The sequence below is a fragment of the Hevea brasiliensis genome, chromosome 14 (genome assembly GCF_030052815.1).
Source record: "Hevea brasiliensis isolate MT/VB/25A 57/8 chromosome 14, ASM3005281v1, whole genome shotgun sequence".
NCBI classification, from domain to species: domain Eukaryota; kingdom Viridiplantae; phylum Streptophyta; class Magnoliopsida; order Malpighiales; family Euphorbiaceae; genus Hevea; species Hevea brasiliensis.
In genome coordinates, this window is record NC_079506.1 from 22760332 (window position 1) to 22773188 (window position 12857).

The 12857-nt window shown below is 27.8% G+C and overlaps 1 long non-coding RNA gene across 1 annotated transcript; it reads left to right on the forward strand.

The window, feature by feature from the left end:
* The first annotated feature begins 551 nt into the window (after nucleotides 1-551).
* LOC110637258 (uncharacterized) lies at nucleotides 552-8400 on the forward strand. The gene is made up of 3 exons (XR_009143513.1): nucleotides 552-1174; nucleotides 3021-3095; nucleotides 8053-8400. It is a non-coding gene; the product is annotated as an uncharacterized LOC110637258 (long non-coding RNA).
* Nucleotides 8401-12857: the final 4457 nt, after the last annotated feature.

Consider the following 12857-nt stretch of genomic DNA (forward strand, 5'->3'; position numbering starts at 1 on the left):
AATATTAATACACAAGTAATATATAAATTTAATTGTATTGAATTAAAATTTGTGATAAATTTAAGCATAATATCCATAATTTGTATAGTTATATTAATGGCGAATTATGGAGGACAATGAATTTGTAATTGGTTTTGAGGGTTGCAATTGCAAATTGATCATTTGCCACATGCTGCAATTTTTGTGTATCTTGGATTTTCTGTCTTCTACATCTAAGTTTTTCTTTGTAATGTATAAATTTTAGTTTTTTATTTAATAAAAATAAATAATAATTTATCTTTTACGGCGATTATGTTGGTATTTTTTAAATATTTTATCAAATTAAATTCAAATATCAAATAAAATTTTGTCAAATTTAAATTGAATTATGCACAATTTGAATGTTCTATAGTATAAAAAATATTTGAATAAAATTTTAATCGTTAAAGTTAAATAAAGAGTAATATATATATATTTTAACTTAACTTCATTCGATCTTTGTCGTCCATTTGTAGCTCAAACAATCTATAAGCCATCCACATCATTACACCGAGGCCTAGCCACCTGCCTCCCTTGCATAACGTCTTTCCTTCTCCCTTCTTTTCCTCTCGGGTACTGATTTCTGTCTTCTTTTTCATCTGAAGGTGAAAGCTGGAAGACGTGTATACTTCACAAACATTTTCAATTTTGTTTCGCTATCTGCCTCTCGATCATGTCTAACCAAGCCGAATTCTCTACTTCATAAGTGTTCTTCATTACCCAGATCTGCATTTGCTTAGCTATTCCCTTCATATTCCTCAATTTCGATTTCTATTTTTTTCTTCAAGAACTATGAATAAATTTCCTAACCTTTTGACCTTTGATGATTTATTTGTTAATGGGTACTCGGTTCTGTACCGAGTGTTACGAAGAGGGATTTCAGCACCGTGATTTTGGAGGTTGAAGGCATATGTCTGTTGTCGAACTCACTACATGTCCCCCAATCTTTTTGGCTACCTCCATGATGTGTGCCACCAGTGAAAATAGCGTTCCATGGGTTTCCTTATCGGAAATTCCAGAACAGCATGGAATAAAAGTTTTTTTTTTTTTTCTGACTGGATTTCTCGATGAATCCCTGCAAAATCATTGCTATTATCCCGGTTCTGAGTACAAAAGTTTTGGTCTTACAGGGCAACGTCCTCCTCTACATTCTAAGGTAAATTGATTTTTATTTTCATTCTTTAAAACCATCAAATGTTTGCTCTCTGTTTAACCTTTTGTTTGGACAGAAAGAAATAGAGAGAATTAAAAAAAAAAAAGAAATTTGATTTCCTTAAATTCTCTTGTTTGAACATTAAATTGTTTTATACTTGCTTCGTTCCTTTTATACAGAATAGAACAACTCATCTTATAAACCATAGAAATTATAGTTTATAATGAAAAATCCTGATAGGGTCTGTTTGGTATCCTTCCAATGAAATGGGGTGACTGTAAATAACATTGTTTTTAATAATTTTGCAGACAAAGCAAAGAAGATCATGTCTCTGCAATTGGCTTCTGATTCTGAGATAGTATTTTTATGCAATTTCTGCACGTTGTCTTCTGTAGCTTTCATTTTTCTTCTACCCGTCTTTTTAAATTAAAAAAACTTAAATTAAAACAGCCAAATTAAAGGTATTTCTATACATTAAATAAAAAAGCATGATCTAGCTAACAAATAAAAATGGCAATATGAAATCATTGATTTTGATGCTGCAACGTGCTCTCGAAGATTATTCTTCAATATTATGAGACTAATAGTTTGATTTTTTGCTCTACATTATGCGTCATTCATGAAACTTATGGTTTGACTGTTGATGTATATACTGAAATAGTTGTACTAAGGGTTATCTCCCTATAAAGTAGCAAGCCTCTAAATATGATTCATAGATCTCGAATCTTGCATCTACCCATAGCTATTAAAGGCTCAAGGCACTTTAAGACGCCAACGAGTTCTAGAGCATAGCGCAAGGCACAAACACGCGCTAGAGCAAAGTTTTGCTGAGGCGTAAAAGTAAAAAATTAAAAAAAATCATAAAAGTCAAATAAATGTGATGCATTTTTTTTTTTTTTTTTTTTTTTTTGCATATATCTTGAAGGTTTGTTGGTTTAATGAGATTTTGATGACTGATCATTACCGGTGATACTAATTCCACAAACTTCATAATGCGTCATTTTTATAGATCACAAATATCAAGTTTAAGTGGTAGTATTTTTGATAATGAAAGTGCTTGCTAAAAATGAAAATAAAGAAGGTATACTTTTCTAAAATCTTGTACCTAGAACAAAAGGTACACACCTATACACATAAGGCGCTAGGGTTTAACGAGCCTTTGAGCCTCAGGGACTATGCATCTTCCTTAATTTTTTTATTAAGATCCATTTATTATGACATTAAAACTCATATCTTGCTGCCACTACTATTAATATCATGAGACTTATACTTTGTTGTATATATCATGCATTATTCACTACTTTTATCTAGATTATTTACCCTCTCTATTACTCTCTAAATACACTCTTGCTTTGCCTTGGTCTTTACTCTAATTAACACCCTATTACCCAGAATTACTACCAATGAACTGAATGCCAAATTGTGAAGCAGAGAAAGTCCCAGCAAATAGGTTGACAATAAAAATATACAGGGCAAGCCACCAAGAAAGCAAACAAATGTTAGTATCACTTGTGCCATCACACTCCATAGCCTAAATTTACTTTGTATGTAATGGGCTGAGCTCCCAATGTGGAGATCTAATTTACATTTTTTATTTTCATGACATACTCGACTGTCCTATGTTCTTTTTCCCTTCTTTTTTTTCAATCCATTCCAATTCTCGTCTCTATTATGCTGGCACCTAAATGTGTTCTAGTATTTAATATCCGGAAATTTTAATTTGGCTTAATGTATCAATCATTAAAATTAGCTTTCTATTTCTTGCATATGATTATGTTATTTTTCATACTACCGTAGCTTCATCTGTCTAAAACCCTCTGGGTATGCGTGGTTCTGTTTGATGTCACAGCTTATAAGCTAAATCCGCTGAGCATGAAGTGGGCTGAGCTACTCTTGTGAAGCTCAAATTTGCATCTTTATCCTGGTGACTCTCTCAATCTCTTTCTATTGTTGCTTTTTTTTTTTTCCCCTTCGCAAATCCATCTTAATTTTCTAGACACTAGTGATTGATATATTAATTAATACAGATTGTATCCATGTATAAATGCATGAACAAAGACATGATTCCAATGCTTATAGAATTTCTAGAGTTAGATTAACCTTCTAGGCAAACAAAATTGGCCTTAAAATTTTTCTCGGTATGCATCCCAATATTGAACATTGTAACCACCATACCAAGAAGAGCATTTAAATTTATGTATTTCACTTTTTTAGCTGCATAGAAAATGAGTTATATTTTGAGAATGAAATATTCATTGTTAAAAACACTGTGATTGAATACACTGAAGCTTTAAAAGAAAAAAAAAAGGTACAAAGCATAAATTTATTTAAAAGACAATAAGAACAGCTTTACATCAATCCATTAATTGAAGACAGAAGCAAACTAAAGGAAAGAGAACAATAAGAGAATAATGGTTGCAGAACCCGTAGAAGAAAAGGGAGAACAAAGACATTAAAAGAAAAGCAACAAAAGTGTAAGAAGGAACTAAATACCTCCGAAAGTAGACAACACTTGCAGCAACAGCTGGACAAAGAAAAAAGAGTAGAAGTAATGAGCCAAACCGAAAGAACCAAGGAAGCAAAATGATTGAACACAGAAAATCAAAGCACAGCCAAAACTCATAAAAGAAACAGCAATAGAGATCTTAAGTTAGGGAAAATGACAGCTGGAAATGAAGTAAGCAAAGTGATCCCTATTTATATACGACCATAAAAATCAAATGAACCATGGAAACAAAGTCAAAAGCACCATAAAAGAACAAGAATACCCGTTAAAAAAAGGTGAAACAAAGATGATCAGCTATCATAGGACTAAAAAGTGAGAGAGACAAATACAAAAGGAAAAAGTGGAAAAGAAAAAAAATGTCCTCACCTCACAAAGAACACAATACCTTTCAGCCATGAAAGGAGCACATTGTTTGCATCTATGTAGCAAGGAAACGGAAACGCGGACACCGGGAAATGCGGAAACGGACACGGGGAAACGGCATTTTAAAAAATATAGGAAATGGAAACGTGGGGGAAACGTGTAAATATAATATATATATATATATATATATATATATATATATATATATATATATATATATATATCATGAAAGATATTTCAATAATAAATAAAGTCCAAATCAACATTTAAATTCAACTATAAAGATACATATTTAGAAATTTCATACTTATAAGAAATAAATATTAACTACAACACATTCAAATGTTTAAAAAAGAAAAGATAATGAAATTTATAATATTTTCTCAACTTCACTGTCTTTCTTCTTCTCCATGCTTGTAGTTATATTTTCATCAAATAAAACACTCTTAACTCTGGTTCATCCAATGAAATGATGGCAAATTCAAGAACTCCCACATTTTCCATTCTCCCAAATTGATCGCCACCAAAATCTAACAATTTTGTCTTCTCATAATAATATTGGGAGGAGTTTCTCAACAGAAGATGAAGATTATCATGGATAAAAATCAAGTCCTCTGCATGTTTTGGAATTAATTTATTCTTTCTACATGAATGAATAAAGGAATAAATACTCCAATTTCTTTCACAACAAGAGGAGAAAGTAGGCTGTCCAAGCACTTTAAAAGCCAACATTTGAAGTAAAGGTGCATTGGAACCAAAATATACCCACCATTTCCTAGGACCTATAGCATACATACTTCCAATAGAATCAGTATCTGCAAAAGGTCTACTTTTCAAAGAAAAATTTGCAAATTCATTATTTGCTCTAATTCGCTCATCTTCATTAGAAAAAATCCTCATAAAGCATTTAATTCTTTCAGTTGATACTTCTCCATCCATATGAGAAAGCACTCTACCTTCTCTTTCTTGAAGCCATTTTTCACTATAAAATCTTCAAAAATAAGAAAATAAATCCAGGAAATAAAAAAAAATTATAACAAGAAAATGAGTATGTAAATTAGAAATTTACCTTGGATTTAATGAATGAGCCAAACAATGAAGGGGAGTGTTGCTCTTTGCCCAACAATCAACAAGAATTCGATGAACCACATAATAGAAAGGAGAAACCCATCTGCTTGCTTTCCTTCATGATAAAAAATAACTTGCTTCACCTTTTCAATCGTAGAATCCCACAACTCATAAACCAAATGAAGGCATGGTTTGTCTGTGTCACAAAGTCTGATCATGTCATAAATGGGCCCAATAAAAGCAAGAATGTAATCAACATTTTCCTACCAATCCTCATCTACCACTTTATCACGAACAAATCTAACTTTGCCTTAATCATCTTCTCGGTATTGTGCCCATTGATCACTCATAACTATTGCTTCTAAAGCACGCCTAATAAGTTTAAATCTTTTAAGCATCACAACAATAGAAGCAAAACGAGTGTCAGCAACTAAAAGCAATTTCAAAAGGCTAAACCGATTATAAATTGCAAACCTCATGGAATGATTCATTATAAAAATTTTTATTTGCAAAGCATCCCCATGGATTTCAGTGATCCAGTGACACACATCATAAGCTTCTTGATTAGTTTCCAAATTTTTTGCTGCACATATATTCTTCAAAGTAAGATTAAGAGTGTGCACAACACAAGGAGTCCAATAAATATGTGAAAACATTCCTTCAAAGATTTCTCCAGCACCTTTACAATTTGAAGCATTATCAGTAATGACTTGTACCACTTTTTGATGACCCACCTCATCAATTACTTCTTTTAGTAAATTAGCAATAAATTGCTTATTTTTCACTTCACCAGAACAATTGACAGATTTGATAAACATGGGGCCAGACTCAGAAACAACCATAAAATTAATCAAATGCCTCCTTTGGGGATTACTTCATCCATCACTCACAATACTGACACCATTTTCTAACCAAGTGCTTTTAATTGGTTCAAGCAACCTCTCTACATTTGTTTTTTCTTGCTGAAGTAATGTGGTTCTCAATTTGTTAACCAGGAGGCACATAACCACCCAAAGCATGATTAGCAGCAAAAGAATAAGAACTCGCATAATAAGGTTTTCTAGCCAAATTAAAAGGTAGACCCCCAGCGTAGAACATTCTAGCAATTTCTGCATCTAATTGAGCTCTAGTTTGCAAGTCAAAAGCTCTACCAAAAGGAGAATCATTAACTCTTCTTTTCTTCAAAGCTGCTGAAATACTTGGTTCAGTTATATTCAATGAAGGAACATAAGTTATACTAATGGGCAAAGAAACTCGCTTAGGTTGTGAATTGGTAATTCTGTTTGTTGCTCCATCCTCCTGTTTCCTCATTTTAAAAATACTATTATTCATCACTTTTTTACACACACTAATCCATTTTCCAGTGATTTTCAATAAATGAGCCCTCACTCTAGTATAAGTTCATTGCTTTTCTTGTCCCCAAAAATTACATATCTATTTACAATTACCCCTGCTTCTCCAGTTTTCTCAAGTTTAGTTACATATCTCCACAAAGGATTAAATTCTTCCTCCCTAGTTTTTTAAGAAGTGACACTAGTGCTATTTGCTTGGGTAGAATTAGAGTTCGAAGAATCCATTCAAATATTGTCCCATCAAAATGACAAAAAGAAAATGCAATTTTATACAATTTATAAATTATTTAAACAAATTATATACTGAGGATTAAAGCACAATGTAAATTATATATTAAAAGATTAAAGAATTAAATAATAGAATTGAATAAATTGGCTATAAAAATTATTATGAAAAATTTTAACATATAATATAACGATTCATTAAAACAAATTATATTAAACACATTATATATAAATTATTACAAAAATCTAAAATATATTAATATAAAACAAATTTTGAATGTTGAAATTTTTTTTATTTATCATTAATTAGAATTTAAACTTGAAATTTTATAATTTTGAAAATAATTTTAAAAATATGTTTATATTTGTCCTTAATTTCCTTCAAAATATATTTACATTTATCCTTAAAAATATGATTAATTAATGGAATAAAATTGTAATTAATTAATAGAAATTGCTTTAAAAAATTGTTTCACAAAGAAATTAAAAAAGAAAAATAATAAATTAAATGATAAGGAAAATAATAAATTAAATAATAAATTAATCAAATCTCTATATAAACCTAAATACTTAAATGTGATGGGAAATGATAAAATACTGCACAGATCGAGAATAAGAAAGGAGAATCAAAAAAGAAGAAAGGGACATCTTTACTTGTGATGCTGTCTTCCTCTCCTTCTGCTTCTTCTTCTTCTTCTATTGATAAGGATGGAAAGGGCATATCAAATAATGAATATAGCATACTAGAGAGAAAAGAAAAGAAGAGAAATGATGTTGTGAACTTTACCTGTGATGCTGCAGCTTGCAATTAAAGGTCTGATCCTCCTCTTCTTTTTTTTTCTTCTTTTTCTTTTTGTGTTGATCATGATGGTGAATGTGAAGTGATGCGGTCTATTTATAATTTAACTCTACTTTTTTTAATTTTATTTTAAAAAATATATTTTTAATTTTTAATATTTTTAAAAATGATTCAAAAATATTTTCCAGCCGTGTCAGATTATTTTCTCATTGGAAATGTTTTCGATGATGAGAAACATGACCCGATATCATTTCTTTGCATATGTAACACCATCTCACCCAAGAAGAAAAACAAATAATCATGAAAAGCAACTCATAACCCTTTGTCAGAAGATAAGGCAGTGGTAAAGTGAGACTGCCCTATAGGAATGGAGCAAAATACTATTTGCTCCACGTTGAAATGACACAATTCCGGCTTAATTATTCATTAAGCCTAGGGAATGTAACACCGAAACACAAACAGCTAATTAAAAAGAATTTTAAAATCATTTTCTCTAGTTAAAGGTGTACATGCTGACCCATTTCTTATTCATCATGAAAAAAAAAAAAAAAAAAAAAAAAAAAAACAGCAAAGCAAAAAGACCAAACTTCCAAGAAAACGACAGAGTTTTATAGGGCAAAACTGCGAAAGCCAAAAGTATACAAAAGAAAGGGTGCAAAACTTATGTGGCCAACGTAGAAAAAAGTAAAACAAAAAGTGAAGAAGCATGCGGCGTCGTTTTGGAAGGCAAGGAAAGGCTAGAGAAGAAGATAAAAGCTGCGTGATCAAAATGGGACAAAACAGCCCTCATAAGGGTAGACATAGGTGCTGAAACACGATGCCCAAATATGTAATTCAGCAGCTAAAGTTGTACACCTCATAAGCCTATTTTACCTCCCATGCCTATTTTGCCTAATAACCAATTAATTTTTTTTTTCTAAGAAATACTGACAGTTTTCGTTTCTCTGTGCAAAATGAGCTGCTCAAATGGAAAGAGAAAGACAAAAAAGGCCATGCAAGAGGAAGGAAAGACGATTTGGTCTCCCAAGTAAGAAGATGGCGTCGTTTCGGAAGGCAACGAAGGGCTAGAGAAGAAGATAAAAAGATCAAATGGCCCTTCTAAGTGTGACAACAAATAGTGGAACAGTATGGTACATACAATTAATTGCAAGATCAGAAGGCCCGCAAAAAACACAAAAAAACTCAAAGCCTTGGCCTTCATTAAGGACAAATGTGTAAATTAACTTAATGAACATGTTGAACTGGCTTTTATTATATAGTTAATTAATTTTAAGATGACAATTTTTTTTTTGTATATGTAAGTGTCCCAACCATTTATAAATTTCAACCTAAATTACGAGGCAGGATTTTCAATGTTATTTTTATATATTTGAAATTTTTAAAGAGGAAAAAAAATGACACGTTCAAAGAGCGAGGAAAAAAAATATGTTGAGATTACGAACATAATTATTTCCACTTCAATTGCATTGAAAGGGGAGTATACGTACTACGGTCCCGTTTGGTATTAAAATTGAGTTAGAAAACCTTTTTTTAAAAAAATAAAAAAATCATTTCAAACACCCACGAAAAAAAGCAATTAAAAATTTTTGAAATAAAAGTCAATTTACCTCTAATGAGAGAGGTTTAATTTAGTCTATTTATAATTTTTAATTTAATTTAATTTATAAAGTTTGATTTATATTTAATTAACTTAATTGATTAATACTTGTTATTTTTTAATATTTAATTATTTTTATATTACATAATTATTTAAATAAAAAATAAAAATATTATTTTTATTATTCAATATTATTAATTAAACTAAAAATATAAAAAATATAACTCAATTTTTTTTAATAAATATATTTTTATTATTTTTTTATTGAACTAATAATTTATTAATATTTTATTTATAAATTTAAATTAATATTTTTTAATGATAATTTTTATTAAATAGATATTATTTTTATCATTATTATTATGACTAAATTTAAACATCTATATTAAATATTTAATAAAATATTTAAATATTTAGTAGAAATATTTAAATTATTAATTAGTTAAATTTTAAAAATATTTAATTAAAAAAATTTACTTAATTATTTATTTGAAATTAGTAATAATAATAATTAAAAAAAAGAGATAGATAAGATGGGACGTTCAACAGAAATAAAAAATATAAATATATATATATATATAATAAATTTTACTTTGATGGGACGTGCAACAGAGACAGCAGGAAAAGGCAAAAAAAAAAAAAAAAAACAAATTTTGAGTGTTGAATAGACCCCCTTTTTTTTATTTCTTTCTTTTCCCATTTCCCCATTTTTTTCCCTTTCTATTTTGACTCCAACGAGCCACCATCCCCACCGGCGAGGCATCGGCAGCCTTCCCCCACGTCAGGGCAACATCCAGGCTCGTCACCACCCAGCAGAAGGAGGCAGAAAGAGAGAGAAGGAGAGAGGAAAGAAAAGAGAGAGAGAGAGAGAGAAAGCGCATGATAGGAGCTCCACTTTGCAATGTTGCCCTGGCTGACTCCCGCAGGGGTTTCAGATGATTTGGGTTAAATTAGATATAAATTGATGAGTGAGTTATACCTCCTTTCAATTTGAGTTAAATTAAATATAAATTAAAAATTTTGAATTAAATTAAATTAAAAATTAAAATTGAGTTAAATTGAATCTCTCCAATAAATACAGAAAGAAAATTAAATTTTATTCTGAACATCTTTTATTATATATATATATATATAGTGTATGTGAATTAGACAATAGATGAGTTGCACTTCACTTTATTATTTCATGGTTATTTTACGAGTTCAATCAAATAATTTTTAAGTTTTTATTTTTTATTGAGCTTTCTTCTTAAAAAAAATTATTTCAAAAATAAAAATATATAATAATTTGAATAAAAAAATTAGACTCTATTTATTTTATAGAATTTCTAAATTTTCTAACCTTTTGAGGCATTAGAAAAAATTAGTTAATGAAATTTTTTTTGATAAAAAAAATTAAATTATTTTTAATAAAAATAAATTTTTTAAAAGAGAAAGTTATTTTTATTTTTTAGGCTTTAATAATTTTATTAAAATATAAAAATATTTTTTATATATAAAATAAATACATATTATTAATTTAATATAATAATTAAATAATAAAAAATATTTTTTAAAAAATATATTTTATATACAAATTATTTTTTATAAAATGAATAAAATTTATAATAAAATAAAAATATATTTAATTTTATTTTAAATAAATAAATTAAATAAAAATTAAAAAATTATTACGAATAAAAATACTCATAGATATCTATTTCAAGGAATGATCGAAGAAAAGAAAAATATAAAAAAACTAAGAAAAACTGAGGAGAAGAAAATGCTGATCGATCATTTTCAATCTTATTTAAAGTTGATTTAATTTTAATTTAAATAAATCAATTTAATATGAATTTCACTTTGACTTTGAATTGAAGCGTGACCACCCAACAACCATCGGCAAATACAATATAACAATAACAATAATTGGCGCACATGGCATACAATTTTATATATATTATTATCAGAAAAGATATTTTGTTGGATGAAATAGCATTACAAGGTAGAGGTGAACATTGACTATCCGAACTGAATTTTTAATTAATTAAATTATTAAATAATTTTTAAAATATTAATTTATAATTTTTTTATTTTAAAAAAATTATAAATATAAATTAATATTAATAAGAGAATAATTATAATTTAAAATATTATTATAAAATCATAAAAATAATAATTTTAAATCAAATATATTAATAAAATTATAATTAATATATTAATTGATAAAAAATTAATTATTTTAATTAATTCAATTATTAAATTAAAAAAATCAATAATAAAAAATATAAAATTTATGTAAATACTATTTAAAAATTAAATTAAATTAAATTAAATCTTATCAAAATAATTAATAAATTTTAATTATTCAATTATAACCAACTTCTGACAACAATGATCTCCCAACCCTAATAATTATGGGACCCTAGATAGAAATGGGTAGGACCTGCGACACAGAGCTTCACTGTCGCCGGTGCCAACTTCACTTTCACCAGTAAATTCTTCACTAGTCTTCCATGGGAATTTAGCATGATAGCTTAAATATTAAACATGCAGAGGAAGAACATCAACATCAGAGGGAGATCAAAACACCTCACTCAAACACAAATGTCGTCCTTGCTCAACACATGCACGCCTAGAAGAAATGGAGAAAATATAGGAAACCAAAGTAAAACCTAGGACTAGGGCCAGTGCCAGGTGAATCTGGGAAAAGGCATGGCAATGATGACCAGATTGGTACCCACCTTTAAAACTGTTATCCAATACCTACTTTGAGAAGCTACATAGCAAGCAACAAGGGAAGCCACCTTCAACAAACAGCGCTTCCTCACAACAAACATACAAAACTCGATCCAAAAGAGGGATACTAGGACTCCAGAACTTGAGATTGAGATAAAGTAACAAGAAAAGAAAGAGAACAACTAATTATCGTCCTTACCCTAACATTGCTAGAGTACAAAAGCTTTTTCTCTTTATCTTTTATTAAAAAATCTAAACGTGGCACTAGACTTTTAATTTTAATTTAAAACTATAAGTATTATACTTATATATTATAAATAAAAATATTATTTACCAATAATTATTAAAATATTTAGTCAATTCAATTAAAATTTATTAATTACTTATTATAATATATTAAATAAAATATAATTTAATAATAAAAAATATTTAATTTTAAATCTAATTATGAAAGAAGATAATAGTAACATCAATTAAGAAAAATAAATGATTAATCCATCTAAAGATAGCTTAACATTATTTTTATATTAATAAGTTCAGTTTATAAAAATAATGTATATGCACATAATTTTAAAATATTTAAAAATTCATAAAAACATAAATTAAATATATTATAAATTCTATCAAAAATTAAAAGAAAAAAAAAATTCAATTATTTATTACTTATAAATTAAATTTACATATTTAATATATTAACAATTCTAGGTGGATATTACATAAAAAACTCTAAATCGATAATACTAAAAAAGTCTATAAATAATTTTTTAATAATATTATAAAAAATGATAATGTTAATTAAAATAATAATTTATTTTTTTTATATTTTTATTGTAATGAAATGGAAGTTTGGTATTTTATTATATAATATTAATTTATAAAATAAAATATTTTATCATAAAATAAAGTATTTTTTAAATTAATTTAAAAAATAATATTTAATATAAATTAAATAAATAATACAAAAATAATATCTTTTATTAAAAATAGTAAAAAGTGTTTCTCATTTAATATAAGTACAGCTTTAAAAAAATATGAAAGCCCAACAAATGTTTTTTTTTTCA